At 44.9% G+C, this 24,391-nt stretch overlaps 1 protein-coding gene across 2 annotated transcripts in view; it reads right to left on the reverse strand.

Annotated features, from left to right (window-relative positions):
• spir (spire type actin nucleation factor) overlaps nt 1-24,391 on the reverse strand; it is a 174,570-nt gene that overhangs the window by 31,655 nt on the left and 118,524 nt on the right. The window lies entirely within an intron of this gene.

Here is a 24,391-nt window from a genome sequence, read left to right on the forward strand (position 1 = left end):
CCAGTGACGACGTGCAAGGGTCGGATGAATGAGTTTACCGAGAAAGGATGGGCTCTTCCAAGAAGGAGAGAAAGCGCGCTCCATGCGGGCAACAAACAAACGTTTCGCACCGCCGGCTAGCGGCTCGCATGGAAAACGCGTATACGGTCCCACGCTGCCCCGATCAAGCTTCAGATTAAACGTGCCGATTCCACAATCCCGCGGTGGCCCTCGACGGCCGTCCTCGGCTCTCTCTGCGAACAATACGAGGGACCGTTCGGTGGGCGACAGCGTTCCCGGAGTGCATTGCCGCGTATACAGTGGCTTATGGCCTACATTTCGCGCGTGTGCCATCAGGACGAACCACCAGTCGGAGGCAAAGGGCTCGGACGGAGACGTCCGCGTCCCACCCCCTATCGGGCACACCACGCGGAGCTCCTCGCTGCTTCAACGCCTGAGCGTCATGAGCGAATTCACACTATACTCCCTCTTCGTGCGGCAGGCCCGAACGTAAATCCAGGAGGGAAAGTACTGCATCTCGCTTTGGAGTCAAACACACCTGAATTACCCCCCCCCCCCCCCCCCCCCTTCTACTTGGGCAGCTTTGAGAGACGTGCAGCGCTCTATGAACCCATCTGACTTCATGAACTGACGCTTCATCAGCAAACCAGAACACGGAGAAGGGTGAAAATGCAGGCGACATAGCACTGTATCTTTCTTACCGTTTTTCTCTCACTCGTTACACTGCCGTTTAGGACAAGATTCGGCTACAGGACAAGATATTCAGATCATGCTCACAGAATGGTGCCTATTTTGACGTACTTATTTGCAACTTATTTGCAACAAGAAGGGTGCTCAATTGGACTGAAATAATGAAATCACTGTTAGGTGCTCCATTTTTCTCAGAAAAAGCTGTAAGTTTGCCGCTCACGCAATTGTGTACAAAGCGCCTGAAAGGGTTAAGGCCGATTCACACGACGGTCCATTCGCCCGCGCATCACGTGTTCACGCGTCAGCACATTGATAGGCGCGCTGACCAGGCCGCGGGTCGACAGCGCGCCTCTCAAAGTGCTGACGCATAAACACGTAGTGCGCGGGCCGCGGGCGATCGGACCGTCGTGTGAATAGGCCTTTATGGAAAAACAAAGGGACTGGCTTAAACCGCTCTTTTTCCAGCACAATTAACTTACTGAACATTTCCTTCTGTTTTTCTAGTTGGTTAGCTAAAATTGTTACGGATTTTGTAAATTGTTTTCACGGAAGTGGAAGCCATTAGCAACCTGCGGCAGATGAAACCAGCGCTGCTTGGAAACAAGAACAGCGAAGACAGCTTGCTGATCGAGCTGCAAGTGCCATCCTTCCCTGCCCTTGTGCCTTCCACCGCCTCCGAGATATCGTTAAGCCGCAAATAAGAGACCCCACGAATAAGCGACAAATGTCCACTGGTGACCAACGCACCGCACAATGGCTACCAATCAGGCACGGATGCCGCCATGACTCGTCTAAAGGCACCGGGCCGTAACCGCGCACTGCGCATCAGCAGCCAACGGACGGCGACTGTTTCGGCTGACCAGCGGTCTGGCGTCGAGCGCACGGGGTGATTAGCATTCGCGAGTTCCGCGGCGGAAGCGAAAGCCCAAGGCGAGGAGGGCTGCTCCTCTCGCGCACGCCCGGCGGCTTCTCCGTGGAGCACGCGCGCGCTTCCGCTTCACGCATGCGTGCGCGGCCACAGGACAAGCGCGCCACCGGTTGCATCACCCGCGGCAGGGCACAGCCGCTAGGCGGGCTGGCAGTGCCATCCGGAAGCGCTGATACGCATTCTCAGCACCGAGAACGTCTCCCACGGGCACGAAACCCGGCCACACTGCAATGGAAATGCCAAGGGCTGCACGGAATCGGATGCGGAGGCACCTCCTTACGTGCAACGGGTGCTGAACTATGAGCGACAAGAACGGACCCTCCAAACTGTTGGACTTCATTGGTCACAGCCAAGTGCGCTGCCCAATCGCAACGGCCCAAGAGACGACGCAGACCACCGGACACGAAATAGGCTGGGATGAGGCGACAATCGGGGCAACACAAAAAAAAACACCGCAACAAGACTGCATATAGTCAATCATCCAGAAGACGCCAAACACACTGAAGAAGAATCAAGCTACACTTCGTCATATCAATGGGAAAAGATTACGACCGATCCTGAAAGCTACATAAGCAAACTCTTCTTCCGAGACAGTCTTATTGTGAACAACGGGTCATACGGGACCCGACACGTCATTTTCGTTTGTTTCTGACTTGGTCAGCGACCAAATCTTCGCCTCATTATAAATACATGTAACCTGGGCTTGCGACACGGCGACACGCGCACCAACAAGTGCGAAGCTAGGGAAAGGAGAAAAAAGGCGATCACGACGAATACAGCAGAATCAGGAGAAACAAGGGAAGGCAGGACCTTTTAAAGCATTAGGACGTCGCCGTCTGATACTTGGCCAATCCTTCACCATGGCCACGTGGCATTTTCCATTTCAAGAAAACAGTGTCTATCTTTCTTGGTATACATACTCTGTAATAAACATGCAAGCGCACATTCTGTTGGAACCTCTGTCTCGCATTCGGCACGCACCTTCCAGTCACCGGCCTTTATAACAGATGGAGAGCGGTACAATACATCTCAATAATATAGGCAACATGAGGAATCGAAGAGCCCCGTGTCGCGCGATTATAGATGTAACGAAGACGGACACTATATATTATTTAAACGTATTTAACCCAATAATGCCCGACGTTACCTATAAGATACAGAGCAAAAAAAGCGAATAATTTTAATTTCTGCCCGCATGTCTACATGAACGGCTCGCACACTCTAAATAACGTTCTTCTCCAACATATTTATCAAAGGAAAGCAAAAGTATAAGCTGCCACAGATGCAGGAGGTACGCGAAAAGCTAAATTTGCGCGATGCTAGCCGTGTGGCTCGGCTCGCGACCGCAAATATGACGAAGACGAACGCCATAATTCTTTGTGAAAATCTCAACTGCCCTATATTCGGCGCGTACTTCTTTGCTGCTGGACCACGTGGCAGATGAAGACGACAGCCGCATGAGTAAAGGCCAAACTCTCGGCTCGCGACCGCAAATATGACGAAGACGAACGCTATTATTCCTTCTTAAATTCTAAATTACCCTATATTCGGAGCGTACTTTGCCGCTGGACCACGTGCCAGATAAAGACGAGAGCAGCATGAGTAAAGGCCAAACTCGCGGCTCGCGACCGCAAATATGACGAAGACGAACGCCATTATTCTTTGTGAAAATCTAAACTGCCCTATATTCGGCGCGTACTTCTTTGCTGCTGGACCACGTGGCAGATGAAGACGACAGCCGCATGAGTAAAGGCCAAACTCTCGGCTCGCGACCGCAAATATGACGAAGACGAACGCTATTATTCCTTCTTAAATTCTAAATTACCCTATATTCGGAGCGTACTTTGCCGCTGGACCACGTGCCAGATAAAGACGAGAGCAGCATGAGTAAAGGCCAAACTCGCGGCTCGCGACCGCAAATATGACGAAGACGAACGCCATTATTCTTTGTGGAAATCTAAACTGCTCTATATTCGGCGCGTACTTCTTTGCTGCTGGACCACGTGGCAGATGAAGACGACAGCCGCATGAGTAAAGGCCAAACTCTCGGCTCGCGACCGCAAATATGACGAAGACGAACGCTATTATTCCTTCTTAAATTCTAAATTACCCTATATTCGGAGCGTACTTTGCTGCTGGACCACGTGCAGATGAAGACGAGAGCCGCATGAGTAAAGGCCAAACTGTCGGCTCGCGACCGCAAATATGACGAAGACGAACGCTATTATTCTTTCTTAAATTCTAAATTACCCTATATTCGGAGCGTACTTTGCTGCTGGACCACGTGCAGATGAAGACGAGAGCCGCATGAGTAAAGGCCAAACTCTCGGCTCGCGACCGCAAATATGACGAAGACGAACGCTATTATTCCTTCTTAAATTCTAAATTACCCTATATTCGGAGCGTACTTTGCCGCTGGACCACGTGCCAGATAAAGACGAGAGCAGCATGAGTAAAGGCCAAACTCGCGGCTCGCGACCGCAAATATGACGAAGACGAACGCCATTATTCTTTGTGGAAATCTAAACTGCCCTATATTCGGCGCGTACTTCTTTGCTGCTGGACCACGTGGCAGATGAAGACGACAGCCGCATGAGTAAAGGCCAAACTCTCGGCTCGCGACCGCAAATATGACGAAGACGAACGCTATTATTCCTTCTTAAATTCTAAATTACCCTATATTCGGAGCGTACTTTGCCGCTGGACCACGTGCCAGATAAAGACGAGAGCAGCATGAGTAAAGGCCAAACTCGCGGCTCGCGACCGCAAATATGACGAAGACGAACGCCATTATTCTTTGTGAAAATCTAAACTGCCCTATATTCGGCGCGTACTTCTTTGCTGCTGGACCACGTGGCAGATGAAGACGACAGCCGCATGAGTAAAGGCCAAACTCTCGGCTCGCGACCGCAAATATGACGAAGACGAACGCTATTATTCCTTCTTAAATTCTAAATTACCCTATATTCGGAGCGTACTTTGCCGCTGGACCACGTGCCAGATAAAGACGAGAGCAGCATGAGTAAAGGCCAAACTCGCGGCTCGCGACCGCAAATATGACGAAGACGAACGCCATTATTCTTTGTGGAAATCTAAACTGCTCTATATTCGGCGCGTACTTCTTTGCTGCTGGACCACGTGGCAGATGAAGGCGAGAGCCGCATGAGTAAAGGCCAAACTCTCGGCTCGCGACCGCAAATATGACGAAGACGAACGCTATTATTCCTTCTGAAATTCTAAATTACCCTATATTCGGAGCGTACTTTGCTGCTGGACCACGTGGCAGATGAAGACGAGAGCCGCATGAGTAAAGGCCAAACTCTCGGCTCGCGACCGCAAATATGACGAAGACGAACGCTATTATTCCTTCTGAAATTCTAAATTACCCTATATTCGGAGCGTACTTTGCTGCTGGACCACGTGGCAGATGAAGACGAGAGCCGCATGAGTAAAGGCCAAACTCTCGGCTCGCGACCGCAAATATGACGAAGACGAACGCTATTATTCCTTCTGAAATTCTAAATTACCCTATATTCGGAGCGTACTTTGCCGCTGGACCACGTGCCAGATAAAGACGAGAGCAGCATGAGTAAAGGCCAAACTCGCGGCTCGCGACCGCAAATATGACGAAGACGAACGCCATTATTCTTTGTGGAAATCTAAACTGCTCTATATTCGGCGCGTACTTCTTTGCTGCTGGACCACGTGGCAGATGAAGACGAGAGCCGCATGAGTAAAGGCCAAACTCTCGGCTCGCGACCGCAAATATGACGAAGACGAACGCTATTATTCCTTCTGAAATTCTAAATTACCCTATATTCGGAGCGTACTTTGCTGCTGGACCACGTAGCAGATGAAGACGAGAGCCGCATGAGTAAAGGCCAAACTGTCGGCTCGCGACCGCAAATATGACGAAGACGAACGCTATTATTCCTTCTTAAATTCTAAATTACCCTATATTCGGAGCGTACTTTGCCGCTGGACCACGTGCCAGATAAAGACGAGAGCAGCATGAGTAAAGGCCAAACTCGCGGCTCGCGACCGCAAATATGACGAAGACGAACGCCATTATTCTTTGTGAAAATCTAGACTGCCCTATATTCGGCGCGTACTTCTTTGCTGCTGGACCACGTGGCAGATGAAGACGAGAGCCGCATGAGTAAAGGCCAAACTCTCGGCTCGCGACCGCAAATATGACGAATACGAACGCTATTATTCCTTCTGAAATTCTAAATTACCCTATATTCGGAGCGTACTTTGCTGCTGGACCACGTGCAGATGAAGACGAGAGCCGCATGAGTAAAGGCCAAACTGTCGGCTCGCGACCGCAAATATGACGAAGACGAACGCTATTATTCATTCTTAAATTCTAAATTACCCTATATTCGGAGCGTACTTTGCCGCTGGACCACGTGCCAGATAAAGACGAGAGCAGCATGAGTAAAGGCCAAACTCGCGGTTCGCGACCGCAAATATGACGAAGACGAACGCCATTATTCTTTGTGGAAATCTAAACTGCTCTATATTCGGCGCGTACTTCATTGCTGCTGGACCACGTGGCAGATGAAGACGAGAGCCGCATGAGTAAAGGCCAAACTCTCGGTTCGCGACCGCATATATGACGAAGACGAACGCTATTATTCCTTCTGAAATTCTAAATTACCCTATATTCGGAGCGTACTTTGCTGCTGGACCACGTGGCAGATGAAGACGAGAGCCGCATGAGTAAAGGCCAAACTCTCGGCTCGCGACCGCAAATATGACGAAGACGAACGCTATTATTCCTTCTTAAATTCTAAATTACCCTATATTCGGAGCGTACTTTGACGTGCCAGATAAAGACGAGAGCAGCATAAGTAAAGGCCAAACTCGCGGCTCGCGACCGCAAATATGACGAAGACGAACGCCATTATTCTTTGTGGAAATCTAAACTGCTCTATATTCGGCGCGTACTTCTTTGCTGCTGGACCACGTGGCAGATGAAGACGAGAGCCGCATGAGTAAAGGCCAAACTCTCGGCTCGCGACCGCGAATATGACGAAGACGAACGCTATTATTCCTTCCGAAATTCTAAATTACCCTATATTCGGAGCGTACTTTGCTGCTGGACCACGTGGCAGATGAAGACGAGAGCCGCATGAGTAAAGGCCAAACTCTCGGCTCGCGACCGCAAATATGACGAAGACGAACGCTATTATTCCTTCTGAAATTCTAAATTACCCTATATTCGGAGCGTACTTTGCCGCTGGACCACGTGCCAGATAAAGACGAGAGCAGCATGAGTAAAGGCCAAACTCGGGGCTCGCGACCGCAAATATGACGAAGACGAACGCCATTATTCTTTGTGGAAATCTAAACTGCTCTATATTCGGCGCGTACTTCTTTGCTGCTGGACCACGTGGCAGATGAAGACGACAGCCGCATGAGTAAAGGCCAAACTCTCGGCTCGCGACCGCAAATATGACGAAGCCGAACGCCATTATTCTTTGTGAAAATCTAAACTGCCCTATATTCGGCGCGTACTTCTTTGCTGCTGGACCACGTGGCAGATGAAGACGAGAGCCGCATGAGTAAAGGCCAAACTCTCGGCTCGCGACCACGATTATGTCGAAGACGAACGCTATTATTCCTTCTGAAATTCTAAATTACCCTATATTCGGAGCGTACTTTGCTGCTGGACCACGTGGCAGATGAAGACGAGAGCCGCATGAGTAAAGGCCAAACTCTCGGCTCGCGATCGCAAATATGACGAAGACGAACGCTATTATTCCTTCTGAAATTCTAAATTACCCTATATTCGGAGCGTACTTTGCCGCTGGACCACGTGCCAGATAAAGACGAGAGCAGCATGAGTAAAGGCCAAACTGTCGGCTCGCGACCACGATTATGTCGAAGACGAACGCTATTATTATTTCTGGAAATCTATATTCGGCGCGTACTTTGCCGCTGGACCCCGCGGCAGATGAACACGAGAGCAGCATTAGTAAAGGCCAAAGTCTCGGCTCGCGACCACGAATATGACGAAGCCGAACGCCATTATTCTTTGTAAAAATCTAAACTGCCCTATATTCGGCGCGTACTTCTTTGCTGCTGGACCACGTGGCACATGAAGACGACAGCCGCATGAGTAAAGGCCAAACTGTCGGCTCGCGACCACGATTATGTCGAAGACGAACGCTATTATTATTTCTGGAAATCTATATTCGGCGCGTACTTTGCCGCTGGACCCCGCGGCAGATGAACACGAGAGCAGCATTAGTAAAGGCCAAAGTCTCGGCTCGCGACCACGAATATGACGAAGACGAACGCTATTATTCTTTCTGGAAATCTAAACTTCCCTATATTCGGCGCGTACTTCTTTGCCGCTGGACCACGTGGCAGATGAAGACGAGAGCCGCATGAGTAAAGGCCAAACTCTCGGCTCGCGACCGCAAATATGACGAAGACGAACGCCATTATTCTTTGTGGAAATCTAAACTGCTCTATATTCGGCGCGTACCACTTCGCCGCTGGACCACGTGGCAGATGAAGACGAGAGCCGCATGAGTAAAGGCCAAACTCGCAGCTCGCGACCCCAAATATGACGAAGACGAAAGCCATTATTCTTTGTGGAAATCTAAACTGCCCTATATTCGGCGCGTACTTTGCCGCTGGACCGCGCGGCAGATGAAGAGGAGAGCCGCATGAGTAAAGGCCAAACTGTCGGCACGTATATGACGAAGAAGAACGCCATTATTCTTTCTGGAAATCTAAATCACCCTATGTTCGTGGCAGATGAAGACAACAGCATCGGGAAATTGACGAAGACGAAGCTATTAATCTTTCTGAAATTCTAAATTACCCTGTATTCGGCGAGTACTTCTCTGCCGCTGGACCACGTGGCAGATGAAGACAACAGCATCAGGAAAATAACGAAGCTATTAATCTTTCTGAAATTCTAAATTGCCCTGTATTCGGCGAGTACTTCTTGCCGCTGGACCGCGTGGCAGATGAAGACAACAGCATCACGAAAATGACGAAGACGAAGCTATTAATCTTTCTGAAATTTCAAATTGCCCTGTACTCGGAGAGTACCTCTGCTGCTGGACCACGTAGCAGATGAAGAGGACAGCAGTACGAGTAGCCAAACTCTCGGCTCGCGATCAGAGTAACGACGAAGATGAACGCTATTATCTTTCTGAAACTTATATTCGGGGTGCACTGTTTGCTGCTGGACCGGGTGGCAGAAGACGACGAGAGCAGCATGACTAGGAGCCAAACTCTCTCCTTGCGCGATCACAAAAATGACGTGAGAGATGAAGACCCCAGTAGCATGATGAGTAGCCACTCTCGGCTCGCGATCGCAATAATGACGAAGACGAACTACCCGCACAACCGGAGTGTACTTTTCTTTTAGGGGGGAGGGAGGGAAACTGACACATTAAGAGATCGGTAGGAATAGTAACCAAAGCAGAGCAGCGTCGAGTAATAGCTAAATGAAAAAAAAAAAACTTCCTTTGTTAAAAGCGATTCTCCTTAGCTGAGCCGATTGTCTCCAAAAAGCATGCAAAAAAAAATTCACTGTTGGGGAAGGGGGTGGTCGTAGCTAATGCTTCAGGTCTAGAAAGGTGCCTTTTACATCAGCATAGCCATTATCCTTTGAGCCCTTAAGCGTTCTCATAACAAAGCTCCCTGCCATGTCAAGTACCCGAGGACTTGACTCGCGCACAGCGTGGCTTTCGCCCTTTTGCTTTCTGTAGGAGAGGCTTGTCCACCATCAAAAAGGCGCAAACCACGACTGGTGAGGCGACACGTCAAAAGGGAAACAGAGTGCTTGACCGCGGAACAGAAGTTGCTGCCGTCTCCTTTTGCGGCAGAAGACAATGATGGGGGCGCTCTGCAAAGGCCGAAAAACGTTGCGCCAGCTGTGCGCTGTGTTAAACTTACCTGACGGTGCGCAATCCACTTGCGCGGAACTGCTTTCGAGTGCCAGCCGATCACTCAATACGAAACTATGCTTTTCTTTACCGAAGCGCTGCCTGCGTACACATGCTTTCTTTTTGACTTTGAAACAAAGGGAGGGCACCTTGCGCTCACGGCAGATTCCTCGCGCAACGCTTCCGTTCCGAGAAGCTGCTTCTGCAAGTAATAGTAGCCTCCCGCAGCTACTGGCAAAAAAGAAAAAAAAATACTGATAAAAATGCGCGATAAGCTATTATCTATTCAGGTATGAAATCGCATAAAGGTACTTTAACATCCCGAGCAGCTAGCTGCGGATGCGATTCAATAACCTCGGCGACATAGCGCGAGAAACCGCAAGCAGGCTTCTCCGCACAGCCCGACCGAGGCGTGGAAAAGCCACGGAAAAGCCAATCAAATAATTCACGCTACCAGAACGCATCAGACTCGTGGTCAGGGATGAGGAGAGAGAGAAGGAAAGCACCAGTACGTCCCGCTTTCAGTGATCCCAGGAGTCCACCGATTAGAGTGGTTTGGGAACTAACACTACACTGCTATGTTACCAGGGGCCCTACAACTGCGTGGGGAAGCTTGCTTGCGGAGTCATATGCTGCCTGACATAATGCTTACAAGCATTTTTTTACGATTCCATAGCTCAGGTTATTAGGCGACGCGCGAAAAACTTAAAAAAAAAATAAACGCGATCCCGCTGCACACTATATTTCCGGCTGTGCCAACAAGTAAAACAGCCACGAAACACAGTCCTTTCCGCCAGCGCGAAAATGACGCCACCGTTCCACGCACAACGGCCACGCAGGTTCGGCCTCTAAAGTGACGGCAGTGCACTTTCGCCGGGGACGGCTAGCGGCCCGCCCGCAGACCACGCCGAGGGGGCCTTCGTGAGTCACGGCCGGCGAGGCCAGCTGCGCCGCTACTCAGCGAACTGCCTGCCCGAGCCATCTTCTTCGAGGCACGGCGGCGAATGGCGCGGGCCCCGTGTGGGCGGCAAAGTCAAGGGCAGCGTCCGCACACGCGCTAGCGGACGGAGGCGCCGCTGTGGGCGCCACGCAGTGCAGGCCGCTCTCCCAGGGCCGCGCCCAGCCCGTGGCCACCCACGAGGGCGCCCAAGTTGGCCCGAGGCTTCCGTTGCCGCCGCGCCGCGCTAACACACATCCACCGACGCAACAGCATCTCAATTTAGACCGCGCAACACGCCAGACTGGCCTTCCACTGTTATGCTGCAGTGGTTTCCGTCAGAAATAGGGGTGACGGCCATTTCGCTGGCGGTGCAAAAAAGTCACGCAGTAAAGAAACCCAAATCGGACCGTCAAAAAATTTAAGATTTTTCGTAAGGATGAAACTAAGTTACTAGCTGCAAGTAGCCAGCGTCTGCTTTGAATATGACTCGCTGAAGCACTGGAAAACAAGACCATGCACCAGGGATATTAACATAGCCAATGCTCCCCATTTAATCAATAAAATCATCAGCAGGTGAGCTCTGGGCTTCATTTTGTTAAATGGAGTTAATTTATTTCATTTATTGGATCTGGCACCCATTCAAAAGCTCCAGGTTGAAAGCAAAAGTAGAAGAGTGGTCAAAACATGCATGAACAGTAACATTTAACTGTGGTTCGGTTCGCAATAAACTGACTGGCACAGATACAGAAGGCCTCAGCTGGTCTGAAAGCAAATGTTTTGATTTAATCCATGTGCCTCTTCCATACCATGTGAATGCCATATGTAGTACCACAAGGCCAAAAGTGCCATAAGTTGGGCCTCCACAAGATGCCCAACCGGTGTAGAATGGGCAGAACATCTATGTTGACCCTGTAATCTCCTTCATATGATCTGTGGTACAGAGTGTAAAAGTGTGAATAATATTCATTTCAGCTTTCAGGACTACATGAATTGCAAACATTATTGAAGAAGCAGTTTCACTGACATTATTGAAAGAGGTCATAGTGGTGATGATGGATTTTTATGGTGCAGGGGCATCTGTGGCCAAATAATGCCATGGCACAAGGTGCTTTCTTATACTCAAGGTGGGGCCAAAGACCCATTTGCCAAGCACTTCAAGAAGGTCACAGTATCAGCTGCCAGAGATGCAGGAAGCCTGCTGCAAGATAGATTCATAAAACAGCTAACACTAATGGGAAATCGGGTGCCTGCACTGGCATGTAGTGGAAGAGTTTTGAATTTTTCTCTGGATTTAATGTCTGCTCCTATGCATTTGCATGCGGTTTGTAGTCCTAAGGCATTCAGAAATCATCAAAATTAGCCAAGTTTAATTATGCTTTTATCATCTTCTTCTTCAGTAATTATCTTTTCAGTTTAACTTTCTACAATGAAGGCAACATTAGTGATGAAATCCTGGAAAGCTCAATTTTTATCCAATGTTTTCAATGCCTGGGCATTACAGGGTTAACATGAATGGATGGTGCACCTGACTGAAATATTGTTATGCTGGACGTTTCTGGATGCATGAGACTCTGACAGTTTAAACATTTGGAAATAATATTTTGATTTGAAAAACGTCACTATAATCACAGCTTCACAGCCGTTGATCTACCATCTAAAGTACATGCCTGGTGAACCCATTTCTCTTTACTTCGCTTACAAAATGAGCATGAAGAACAGCTACACCATTGAATAAAGAAACATGGAAACATTCCAATGGTACAGGAAATACTAGGAGAGCCAAGTAACCTTCTAACCAATATTTTTGGACAATTTGAGAAATTCCCAGCAAACAGTCAGGGCAGAGAAATGAAAATTGACTGCTATTGCAAAAGATACATCATGCAACCATATGTTGCAATGAATTTGGCTTGCTTTCAGAGACACAAAATGCTGATCCAAGAAATACTGAAATGTATTTCATTCTTGTGTTGTTTGATTACAAAGCAACATTAGACTCCCTGAGTAGACAAGGTAGACAAGATTCAACAAATACGTTAAAGGTACACTAAGGAGGAACCTGAACTCATCTTTTTACCACGGGAACTCGATCTCCATGATCCGAGCATTCTTAGAAACTTCGAATTATTTTCCTGTGCGTCAGATTTCCCTAATTTGAATCGGATGAAACATCCCGGCTCCTGCCTTGTTTTGAACTCACTGCTGACGGTAGGAGGAGCTGGTTAACCAATGCATGGAGTGGCTTTCAGCCAGTCCCGTATCGGCTTGCTGCTCTGCCATCGGCGGAGTGATACGTAGCGATCGACAAAAGCAAAGAGTCCACGCGTATTTTTATTTCCGTGGGCCTAATTTGCAGCTATGTTGTCTCTGAATGGATACATTTATTCACGGAAACCTAAAAACATAAAATAAAAGCAAAAGCGAAGCCGCCACGCGACTTCCTGAAAGGCACTCCGCTTGTTAGTTGACTCCTCCTACCTTCAGGCGGGAGCCAGTATGTTTAATTCGATTTAAATTAGGGAAATCGGCCACACAGGAAAATAATTCGAAGTTTCTAAGAATGCTCGGAACGTGCAGACGGAGTTCCCACAGTAAAAAGACGAGTTCAGATTCCTCTTTAGTGCACCTCTATATATGTGTCTTCACTGCGTCCTGCAGCCCAACTGAGAAATACGGGGATCCATTAAGGAGCAAAAGTGCAGTTTGAGTACAAACTCATCTCTATATTCCGACTAACACTGACCATAATGCTTCCTCCTCTCCTTTCAATCCCCTCAGGCCCAAAGGAAAACTCTCTCTTCTAGCAAGTTTCTTCTCAGACTCCAAAGGGCCTGCAGAACATTATCAGCTGAAAATAACTGTGGCGGCTAACAGTGTAAAATATTACGAAGCACAAACACAGTGAAAGTACAATCCACTTTTTGCTAAATGATCAGTTAGAAATCATGCTCCAATAATGGAAATAATTAGTTATTTGGGAAGTCAACGCATTTAAAGCCCTACTACACAAGGTTACAGCATAATACTGTCCCGCAGCCTCCATGAGTAATAAGTACCAGTACCGTGTTAACATTGCATTTTGAAGCCATATACCATAACAAGGCTAAAACAAAAAAGCCAGCAGGACTAACAAATTCTAACCATGTGGCTAGCAGCTTTGAGCAGGTCAAGGCAGATATCTGGGAAAACACAGTCAGACATTATTTTACTTGCCCATAGTTTGCCTACTGTTTTAGTGTTATGAGTTGGTGCACATGCTATACAAAGTACTTACAGAGTGAACAATTTTAGTTTTTATGGTTATGGTGCAAAACAATGCACCAATGATGTATGAGTAGTTTTACATCACTGTGACATCTTTTGTGGCCTCACATAAAATTTGACAATCTGAAAGCCAAAGTCAGCAGTAATGTGAACTGACCCTCACCCTTAGAGGTACCAATGCCACAATGCATAAAAACAGTTCCTCTATAAATTAATAAAATTGCGGAATGCATTTGCAGCATTATGAAAGCCCATGCAGCTTAAGAGAGAGAACTGGAGCGTAAGGAAATTAGTATCAACCACAGCATATCGCCACTGGTACCGACACAACCTAGCTGCTACCTCAGTTTTACTTAATATTTGTACAGAATGTCACAGACAGGTGGCCAGATGTAAATCAAAAAATGATTACAATGCCAAGGTTGTTACAGTTGGACATAGTATACACCCAAAAACAAGAAGGTTGGCTTTGCGATTACATCTAAATTGCTATAAAACAGCACCCTGCTCTCTACGCCTTTTATCTCTTCTTCCCTCCTCTACTTGCTATAGTACTATATAGCTAAAAGTTTCCACTTTTCGTTTCAATTTTCAAGACAAACAAGTTTGTAAATTAGAAGATAGAATCTGACCAGAAGTGTTTTCCCCTTTTTTTAGAAACCAATTTGAAAGGAAAAGCCGTACACAACCAAAACGGCTTCTGGACAAGACCACCGGAAAGACTGCAGTACATTTCAGTGACAAGAATGTTGTCAGGGCTGACTTCATGTCATGTGCTGGTTGTATTCACTGTAGGGCATCAGGAGTTTTATGAGCTTCATCAACTGTCGCATCGGGTATGCTTTGATTCCTATACGCTATCTTTACCAAAACTTTCCCAGCCACTGCATTTATGATCTGACATGCTATTTAACACCATGATGGGGCTGAAGTGCCCTGCTCCTCCAATGAATTACAAGTAAGCAGGACTGTCACCCTCACCGTGAAGAGCATTCAATGTCCTAGAGACACAGCTAGAGCTGCAAAGAACTCTGCTGACACACACAATAGCCTCATCGTGAGTGGTATAGCACGAAACAAAAAAGACAAAGTAGAAGATGACATGGATGAGGGCTGTAGTCTTCTAAATTACCTTTCGTCTGTTTCGCGCTGTACCGCTCACGATGAACTACTAATACCAGCCCGCCCAGCTATGCACACTTCAGTGTATTATACAGTAACCTGCACACTTATGACCCAAAGCAGTACTATTCTCCAATTCCAGCCAAAAAAAAGACTTGCCCAAACTCTGCCCAGCTTCTAACTAATCACCCTAGTTGTTGCCTACTAAACGAGAGGGTGCAAAAATTTACCATCAAATAATACAGTCATAGCACAGCTGGAGTCTGGACCCCATTGGTCACTTGGTGTGACCTTTATTAAAGTGCAAGGGCTCCAAAGTAAACATGTGAATGTCCAGGCGACACCAAAGCTCTGATGTGCAGTGTTCTAATCCAAATGCCGAGAAGCCAACAGATACAGTACTAATAAATGGGCTCCTGGGACTAAGATTAATTTATTATGATCCTGTGCAGACACTTGCCAGTGAACACAACACCATAATAATGCCCTGCACCTAATCTAATCATGTGTACGATGACTCAGAAATTAGGTTTAAAAGACTACAGTCTCCTAGCTCATCTATTAATAACAATTCACTGAAGCTGAAAATCCCAGAACTTCACATTACCTGTGCACATCGGTTACATAGAAAAGTTATTAGAAGGAGTATGTAATCATTTTTTTCAGTACAAAAATGAGCAATATATGATTGTATCAACCAATGATACTGTCTTGAAGTAATCAGCATGGCATGTCCCAGTGGAGCTGCCACATGTTCCTCTATTTCTGCATTTTTATACCGAAGAAGAAGCTTTGCAACAAGGCTGCAAGGTCCATTAGCACAGTATTAAAACTTAGTGCACAACGAAGAGCCCTTTAGAGCCCTCACAAAAATTGAGCACTCCAAGCATTCTGAGACTGAAAAAAAACAGAAAAAAAAAAGAAAGCAAGACAACAGCAGAGTAAAAGCTGGCCAACTAGTAATTGTTCTTATATTTTTGGCACCTTAAAATTTTGTTTCCCGCTGTGAGAATATGATACACTTATCAGATAAGTTCAGGAGAGCAAGCTGCCGGGCTAGTTGGTGAAGCATGTTATATAGAATTCAGCGCAAAAAAACCGGACAAGGGACGAAGTAAGGGACACAGAGACGTTCACGAGCGCTAACTACCAACTGTTTATTCATGCTGAAGTACAGGGGATATATAGGAAGGGAATGGTGAGCATGCGCGTAGAGAGGTACAGAAAAAGCACATCCGTCAAGAAAACAAGTTAATCAAAAAACAAATCTAAAAAAGCACGTTCAGCTGAGTATATGTGTACAGACGTGTCACTGACACAATGTTCGGACAGCTTTCTGATATAATAAGATTCTAAAACGAGCCTTGCCTTATCATTGCCGCTCTTGCCAAGAATCGTGGTCTTCTCTAATCCCGCCCTACATTTACACGAAGCAAGGTGCCGCACAAGATTCACATTAGTGTCGTTATTTTCTATGTTTTTGGCATGCTCCCGTAGCCGGTCATTAATACAGCGGCCAGTTTGGCCAACGTATGAAGCCCCACATGAGAGGGGGATGCAGTACACCACACCTATTGCACATTTGGCGTAGGCGATCCCATGTTTTTTATTGCAGCCCCTGCCGGCACAACCAGCGATGCGAGGGCATAGCTTGGACAGCTTGTTGGGCGCTGAAAACACGAAGGGTACGTGGTGCCCTTGAATAAACAGTTGGTAGTTAGCGCTCATGAACGTCTCTGTGTCCCTTACTTCGTCCCTTGTCCAGTTTTTTTGCGCTGAATTCTATATAACATACACTTATCATTGCTATCAATATCTGAAAGCCAATTCCACTGGACATTAGACAGCAGCTCATCTGCCACAGTAGGAAATACTAGATCCCAGCAAGTTTAAAATCAGTTGCTGGGCGAGTTGGTATTTCATGCTTTCATTCACACAGCGCAAAGACGAACACGGACAAGAGGGGAGACACCACAAAGCCCCAACTTCAACAGAGTTTATTGCTGCGAGTGTTCGTCTTTGCATTGTGTGAATGAAACCAGCAAGTTTGCACTATTCAAGGTTATTACAAAATTACATGCTTTGGCCTTCTGCATGCTTTGTCGTTCCTTGTGTGTCCCGCCTGTTGCAGTGTAACCATGAAATACAGAAACCAACTAGCCAAACAAGTTGTTTTGTCAGCACTCTGGCCACAGAGGCTCAAAAACCAGTCAAACACAACTCAGTATCACGTACAACCATGAGAAGGGTTAAGTTTGTTTTGCTTGTAAAGTGCACAAAAACATTCCTCCGTAGTATTTCTCCGTAGTCCCTCTGAACACCTGCCATGGAGGAAGGACTAGGTAAGGTACACTGAACGCTTAGCGACAAGTGAGGTATAAATCATGAGGAGAGCTACCTTGCCAAGCCAGCTAGAGAAGCTATAGAAACACATAGCCACTGCTGCTGCTAGTGAGCTCCTTCCTTGTAAACAGGTGCAGGGGCAGGATGTACACGCAGAAAACAACATAAAAAGAACAAGCGTGCAAAAAATAGAAGCTGACAAGGCTAGATATGGTGGGTGTCTTTTTGGCTTCACAAAAAGCAACATCAGAGCTTAACCAGTTTTTTATACATGGCAGCGGAGTTTCCACCGAATCAGAACAAGCTTGTTTTCTTCAAAAAGAATGAGCAAGAGGTGAAATTATATCTGCAGCACAGTTTGTTGCTGACATTTATCGATTAAATAGCAAAACGGTGGGATTTTCAGCTCATGCAGTCTAGACGCGCACTGGAAGTACGTGGCTCAACAGATATTAGACATCATATTCAAAAAAGGCTGTGCGTAACAAACTGACTTGTTTGACAATATCAGCATTTTATTTCAAAAATCCAAAATTCAGATAGATTCGTGTTTTTTGTCCTGGGCCCATAATTTAACTGCAATTTCTAGAGAAATTGATCGCTCACCGAATGGCTGAAGCAGCTGAAGTGGATCTGTTGCTCAGCTGCAATGCAAAGTGTTGTTTGACCAGGCATGAAGAAAAACTAGTGTGTGTCGTTACTGAACGCACCTAATTGAGTGATCCTATTTCTTGCTGCATGGCTTTCTACACTGCAGGAACAGCTACAACACTGACGGCTTCATGCCAGTTCTGGAACAATAACTGTAGCGCATACCAGTGATGAAAACCAAATGGAAAAAACTTTGTTCTTTTTGCTAATGAGGAGAACAATATTTCCAAATGTATTTAATCAGGATGATGATGGATTTTGCCGCCACAAAAATTTTGTTTCCAAGTGAATTGTGCTTTCAGTTCGAAAAAGCAGTTCACAAAACTGTCGTTAAACTACTCAGGCTTTTTAACCAACAGATGCCACAGGTGTGTAAACAATGTGACTACACAACTGCCCTTTCCGTTGCAACTGAGAGCCACAAACTGCTTCTGCTGCTTCAACCAAACAGTGAGCACCTTGAGTCCCACTTGTGTCCACCATAATGACTGACTTCCTTTGGCATCATTGCCAATGGCCAAAAAGCTATAAAACTGCGTAGCTGTTTCTTCAGTTATGTAGTATAATTTAAGCTTCTGCTTATTGTTATTTCTAAAAACTTCGTACTCGGTAATATTGACTGGAATGACCTGCCCACCGAAGTTGCCATTATCATCAACCCACTAGAATTCAAGCGGAGCGTCGCCAGCCTTTCATCTTAACATTTTTTACCATTGTTTGCCAGATACCGTCCACTCCCTCATGTAATGTCTCAACCGAGACCTTTGAGGAAATAAATAAATAAATAAATTTTAAAAATGTTACCCCCTGTCAGCTGCTATAGCTTAACTACAGCCTACTGAGAACAGCCTTAATCACGCAAAACACTAAAGAATTTATCCTTGGCGGAAAATAAATAGAAAGGATCGGAGTGCTTCTCTAGAAACCTACCAGCAACCATGACACTAAATAATTTGACACTTAAAGGGACTGACAAATGAATTATAGGGACCCAGTTTTGGTAACTGAAAAACTGTGTACAAGGTCCTCAATTATACAACGGTTTTGTTAGAAGGGCTGCAAAAGAAGTTCACTTGTAATTTTTCTATCAATGCATGCATGCAGCCATTTTTGTGTATCCCGATGATGGAAACCATGATCAGCAAGCATGAGAGCAACTGCGCACTAGTGTAGTCCCAGCCGCCACACAGTAATTACAGTTTCAGCATTTAGTGCCAGTTTTATGTTTTCATATACCAAGCTGTTATGGCATGGTGATATAAGCCTCATTGATGAGAATTTTAGCGGACCATGGTTAGCACTTTAACCAAGAAATGCAAAACACAGTGGTGCTATTTATCAACAAAAACTCAAAGCACTTCACTGGCAATTCAAAACGAGTGCCGCTTTTCATCAAAGGGCGCAACTGTACATAGTGTACAGAACACTTATGAAAGAAAAAAACATGATGGGCTTAACAACGCATAGGTAAGTATAGTATTTTATCGAGACGTAGTCGCTTAGTGAGATACAGCGATAATGGCAAGGCTTTATTGAACATAATATGTCGCTTCAGCTTGTTTTATACGAATTTTAACGCCAAAATAAAGTTATAAACGTTTGCTTCTATGATATTACAATGCTCGATTCTTACACTATAAGGCAAGATCTTTTCATTTTCACCATAATATCGTGACATGTTTTGTCAGTAGTCGGTACCTTCAACAAAGGAAAAGCATAAATAATATTGATGTCCATTGCTTAAGCATTTTCTACCAATTACAAGCAAGAAGACAATATGTTCAGAAGTGATACGCTTAACGAGAAATTGATACCTGGTCGTAATAAAGAAATCATTACTTGATGAGGCAGAAGATTACACTGCATTTGATTTCGTTCCTCATTTTTGAAGGCAAAGAATGCATTTTTAAAAGTTACAGCTAAGCTATCTTGAATACACATTAGGCTTGTCATCATGGCCTTTAATTACACCTAAAACATAAAAAATGCATCACTTGTTCAGCTTAAACTTCACTAACCAGTCCTTTGTTCAAAATCCCACATGACTGCATAAGTAAAAATAATAATCTAGTGCCATATATCTGAGATTCCACGTATACTTAACAGTCTCATGCTTGTGAGAGGTTTGATTCTGCTTCAAAAATTTGAAAATCAGGAGGAAGACTAGCATGCCAAAAGCTGTGGGCTGTGTTCACGTTAGTTTATTTGAGCACTTTCAAAGAATACTTGCTGGCTTCGGGCCATTTCACATCTAGAAGTGAAAGAAAAAGATGAGTGATAACTAAACATTACAGAAGCCCATCCCCTCAGACTTATTTACACATCACACTCCAAATGTATCTGCAACATTAGCAGGCAGTACATGCTATTTTAAACATGATTCAGCAGGATACGTTGTTGGGAGAGTTGGTTCATGACGAAGGGAAGGTAAGTGTGCAAAAAGGATGATCACGTCCAGTCCTGTCTCTTCTCTTGTGATCATCCTTTTTTGCGCACTTAGCTTCCCTTAAACATGATTCTCTATGCATTTAGAAGGACTACTATAAACACTAGCTTAAGCAAACATAGTCATTTTACGCAACTGCTTGAAACATCATGACACAGAAGCCAATTGAAAAAAAAATTTGACAATGATATCCATATCATTTTACGATAGTCAGTAAAGATCTTAAAAGCAGACAAATGCTTGTAAGAGCTCAAGTAGTACCAAGAAGAAGAGAAGTTTAATGGTTAAATGAGCTATCCTTTGCGAATCCACACAGCAAGACTAAACTGCATAGGCTTAGAGAATAGCTGGCAAACATTTAGGTTACCCACGCTAGTTTTCAGGGTCGGTAAAATGGTCAGGCAAAATCATTAATTACATTAGGGCACTATTTGTCTGATCAGTACAAATACAAACTAATAAATTTTTTCCTTTTGACTCAGTACTACAAAACTAACTGCCAATTACTGCATGTTGGATGAGTACTGGACTGTGTTACTAAGCTCAGCCTGGTCTTCAAATCCTTTTCAGTGTGAGAAAAACTATGAGAATGCATATGCAAGCCTATATCAGTACTATAGCAAAGTGCATGCATGCACAGAATATTACCTGACAACAGCTGGAAAGAAACCACTACGCTGAACCTAGAAAAAGTGGAGTGTGGAGTAACCGCATCAGAGAAGCTTGTTAACACCATCATAGTGACAGGAAAACACCAAGCAAGGACAACACGAAGAGGAAAACAGAGGTCAACGGATCGATGGCTCACAAACAAAAATTGGCAGCTAGCTTCGAAGCAGTCAATAGTACGGCACTCATTTTTCACCTTGGTTTACATGCACACCAGATGAACTTCCCTCGTCAAATTAAGAACTGCTCAAGTTAGCTGGGATACCCTATGTGTGTGTATAATATATATATAAGCAGGTGGCCGGTGAGCCACCTGCTTTTATAAAACAGGTGTCTCACCTGTTGTAAAGAAGAAACACTACTACAAACAGCATAATAATGTTTAACGATGCAAAAATTGCGTGACACATCCTGCTAGCGAACATATTTGCATTTGGCCTAACTAAAAACGGCTGCCATTTTTTTGACCAGCGAAGGGTTTGAGATTGGGGCGGGGGGAGGTGGATTGACATCTAGGTGGCAATATATGACCTTTGCAGGGTTTTTTAGGATGTGTTTGCGAACTCTCCCTGTAATTGGCACATCCCCTTTTTTGAAGCCCTAACTTAAGAAAAAAAAAAGTGCGCAAATTATGAGTAAATGCTGCATGTTCATATGGTCCCTGTGAAACCCCTACATGCAGCTACGAAGAAGTAACATGAAAATTTAGCATTTCATCCTCGTTTTACTGATGAACAGTGATGCCATGATTACGGCAACGTGGGGACAACTTAACGAATTATGAAAGGGGTCCATAGGTCAATTCTACAACCACATTTGTAACAATGAAGACTCTGCTACAGAACTAGAATTTCATTTTACAAGATGTTACAAATTCCCCTTCAATGCTAAATTAAATAAAATTTCACCCCAACTTTTCATTCTGTAACGGTTACAAACAACGCTTCGAAACTGCTTTAATTTCGTAAAGGCAGCTTTCCTGCATTACAGTCATGAGGCGTGACAAAGCTATAGTCAGTTACAACCAAGAAGAAGTAACATGAAAATTTAGCATTTCATCCTCGTTTTACTGATGAACAGTGATGCCATGATTACGGCAACGTGGGGACAACTTAACGAATTATGAAAGGGGTCCATAGGTCAATTCTACAACCACATTTGTAACAATGAAGACTCTGCTACAGAACTAGAATTTCATTTTACAAGATGTTACAAATTCCCCTTCAATGCTAAATTAAATAAAATTTCACCCCAACTTTTCATTCTGTAACGGTTACAAACAACGCTTCGAAACTGCTTTAATTTCGTAAAGGCAGCTTTCCTGCATTACAGTCATGAGGCGTGACAAAGCTATAGTCAGTTACAACTCAAGAATGAGGCGATGAATGCTCCTCAAAGGAGGCCCTCCAGCCAATAGCGTCGTCCAAGACACAGGCCTTTGTCCTCAACCTCTTTGCAGCCTCCCCCCTTAACCTTTCTGCACTCAGCCCAAACAACGAAAAACGCTGTGGGGAGTGGGTTGACCGGGCTAGGGGTGACACGAGGTTAACGGGAGGTTGAAAAGAAGCTGACGACAAAGGCCCGTGTCTTGGAGAATGCCATTGGCTGGAGGACCTCCTTTGAGGGGCATCACCGCTGCGTTCTCGAGTTGTAACTGACTATAGTAAGCTGTCGTAGTTATATGCTTAAAAATTTTTATCTCGTTCCGTACTGCACCCACTAACCATCATTAGCCCGCTATTGATAGATGCGAACACCAATTTTAAACGCTTCAGCACCATTCTTGAACATGCTGTGCCATTTGCATTGAAGCTAGAAAATGAAGTTTAATTTTCTGTTTAGTTTTTTTTTTTTCTGCATAACGCCGATTTTTGAACCGCTTATAAAAACAACTAAGCACAGAAGCTGAGAATGACTACCTCTGCCAGTGTGGGACACACCCTGAAACAAAGCAAAATCTTGTGATTCAGCTGCATCGATGGTTGAATTTGTCTATCGTCTAGATAGCAGTGACTTTGAGGATGATGCCTCATCATTTGTTCAGAGGGCATAGAAGACCCAACGTGCCAGCTCAACACACAGTGGCTGAGCCTCTGTTAGTTTCTTATCTAGGCTCATTTTGCTAGACTCTCGAGGCTGTTTTAAAAAGGGCACTGACGTTAGCAATATTATACGTCTCATTTGTAGGGTTTCCACACTGTTTGGACAGGATTTGATACTGCTTGCGCTGTGAAGGTTTCGCTGGACTGTTTCGCCCAAAGGCATGCCCAATTACAGGGCCTAAAGTAATAGTTTTCTAGCCGGAAAACTGTACTGGCCAGAACTTTGATTTTTTTTCAGACATATTTGCTATTGGGATACACACACATTTCGTACATTCCAATTTTGATTTAAAAATTTTCATTTTCAGATACAAGCATATCTTCGCAAGTTTTGCTAAAATTTTATTCAAAAATCTTGACTTTGCTAATAGATTTGATAATAAGACATAGAACATTTTAATGAAGCTTATATTATTAAAAATTGTGTTTCACTGGCTTCATTTTGATGTATTGCAAGAAATTATAATGCTCACAGTTTTTGGATTTAAAAAAATTAATAACAACTCACAAAATAGGGCCACTTTTCCTATGGTGGAAAAAGAGTTCAGTACTACAGAGACAGGTAACACCAGTCCCATGGTAAAAAATATTCCTATGCTTTTGCAAATCCAGTCATAGACAGGAACTGCTTCTTTATCAAGCATCTAGAACCAAAGACTGCTACCATAGAAACTATTGAGTAACAGGCATGGCTTATGAGTTAATTACAACACCAGTTTCCCAATTAAATCATTCACTTAAAGAGAGACTTCAGAAGTTGCCTTTTGTTTCAAGCTTGCTTGTGCTTCTGCCACAGACATAAACAAATATCAGTAAGACAAAGCTGCAGTGAAAGTGCAGAACACTGGACTGTATTCCGCTCAAATGCACACAAAGTTGCCTCCCTAGTGATGGCACACCTGCTGTCCTATGTAAAATAGACCAGAGTTTACAAAAAATTGTATATGCTGCAGGTACAGGACTGATGCAGTATTGTTGATGGTGATTGCCTAAAATATATGAGATTGTTTGTTCACCATTTACTTAAAATTACTTGTTCACTTTTCAACAATCTAGGTTATGTAAAAGGTTTCAGTTAAAAAAATGCAGAGCATAAGAAGAAACCATGAATGGTGTGATAGTGAGAACAGTAGCATTATTATGAAGTATTACCTGTGATACGAATAAAAATCCCAAATTTCTCAAAATTCAATTCAAAGTTCAATAACAACTTTCAGAGGTGCAGCAAAATATCTTTCAAGACTTGAAAGTAATTCCCACAAGCAGCAGCACACGCTAAAAGAATAACCTGATGACCAGTTATAATTACATAATAGGTGT

The sequence above is a fragment of the Amblyomma mixtum genome, chromosome 3 (assembly GCF_055824585.1).
Source record: "Amblyomma mixtum isolate Tamu chromosome 3, ASM5582458v1, whole genome shotgun sequence".
In the NCBI taxonomy this organism is placed as follows: Eukaryota; Metazoa; Arthropoda; class Arachnida; order Ixodida; family Ixodidae; genus Amblyomma; species Amblyomma mixtum.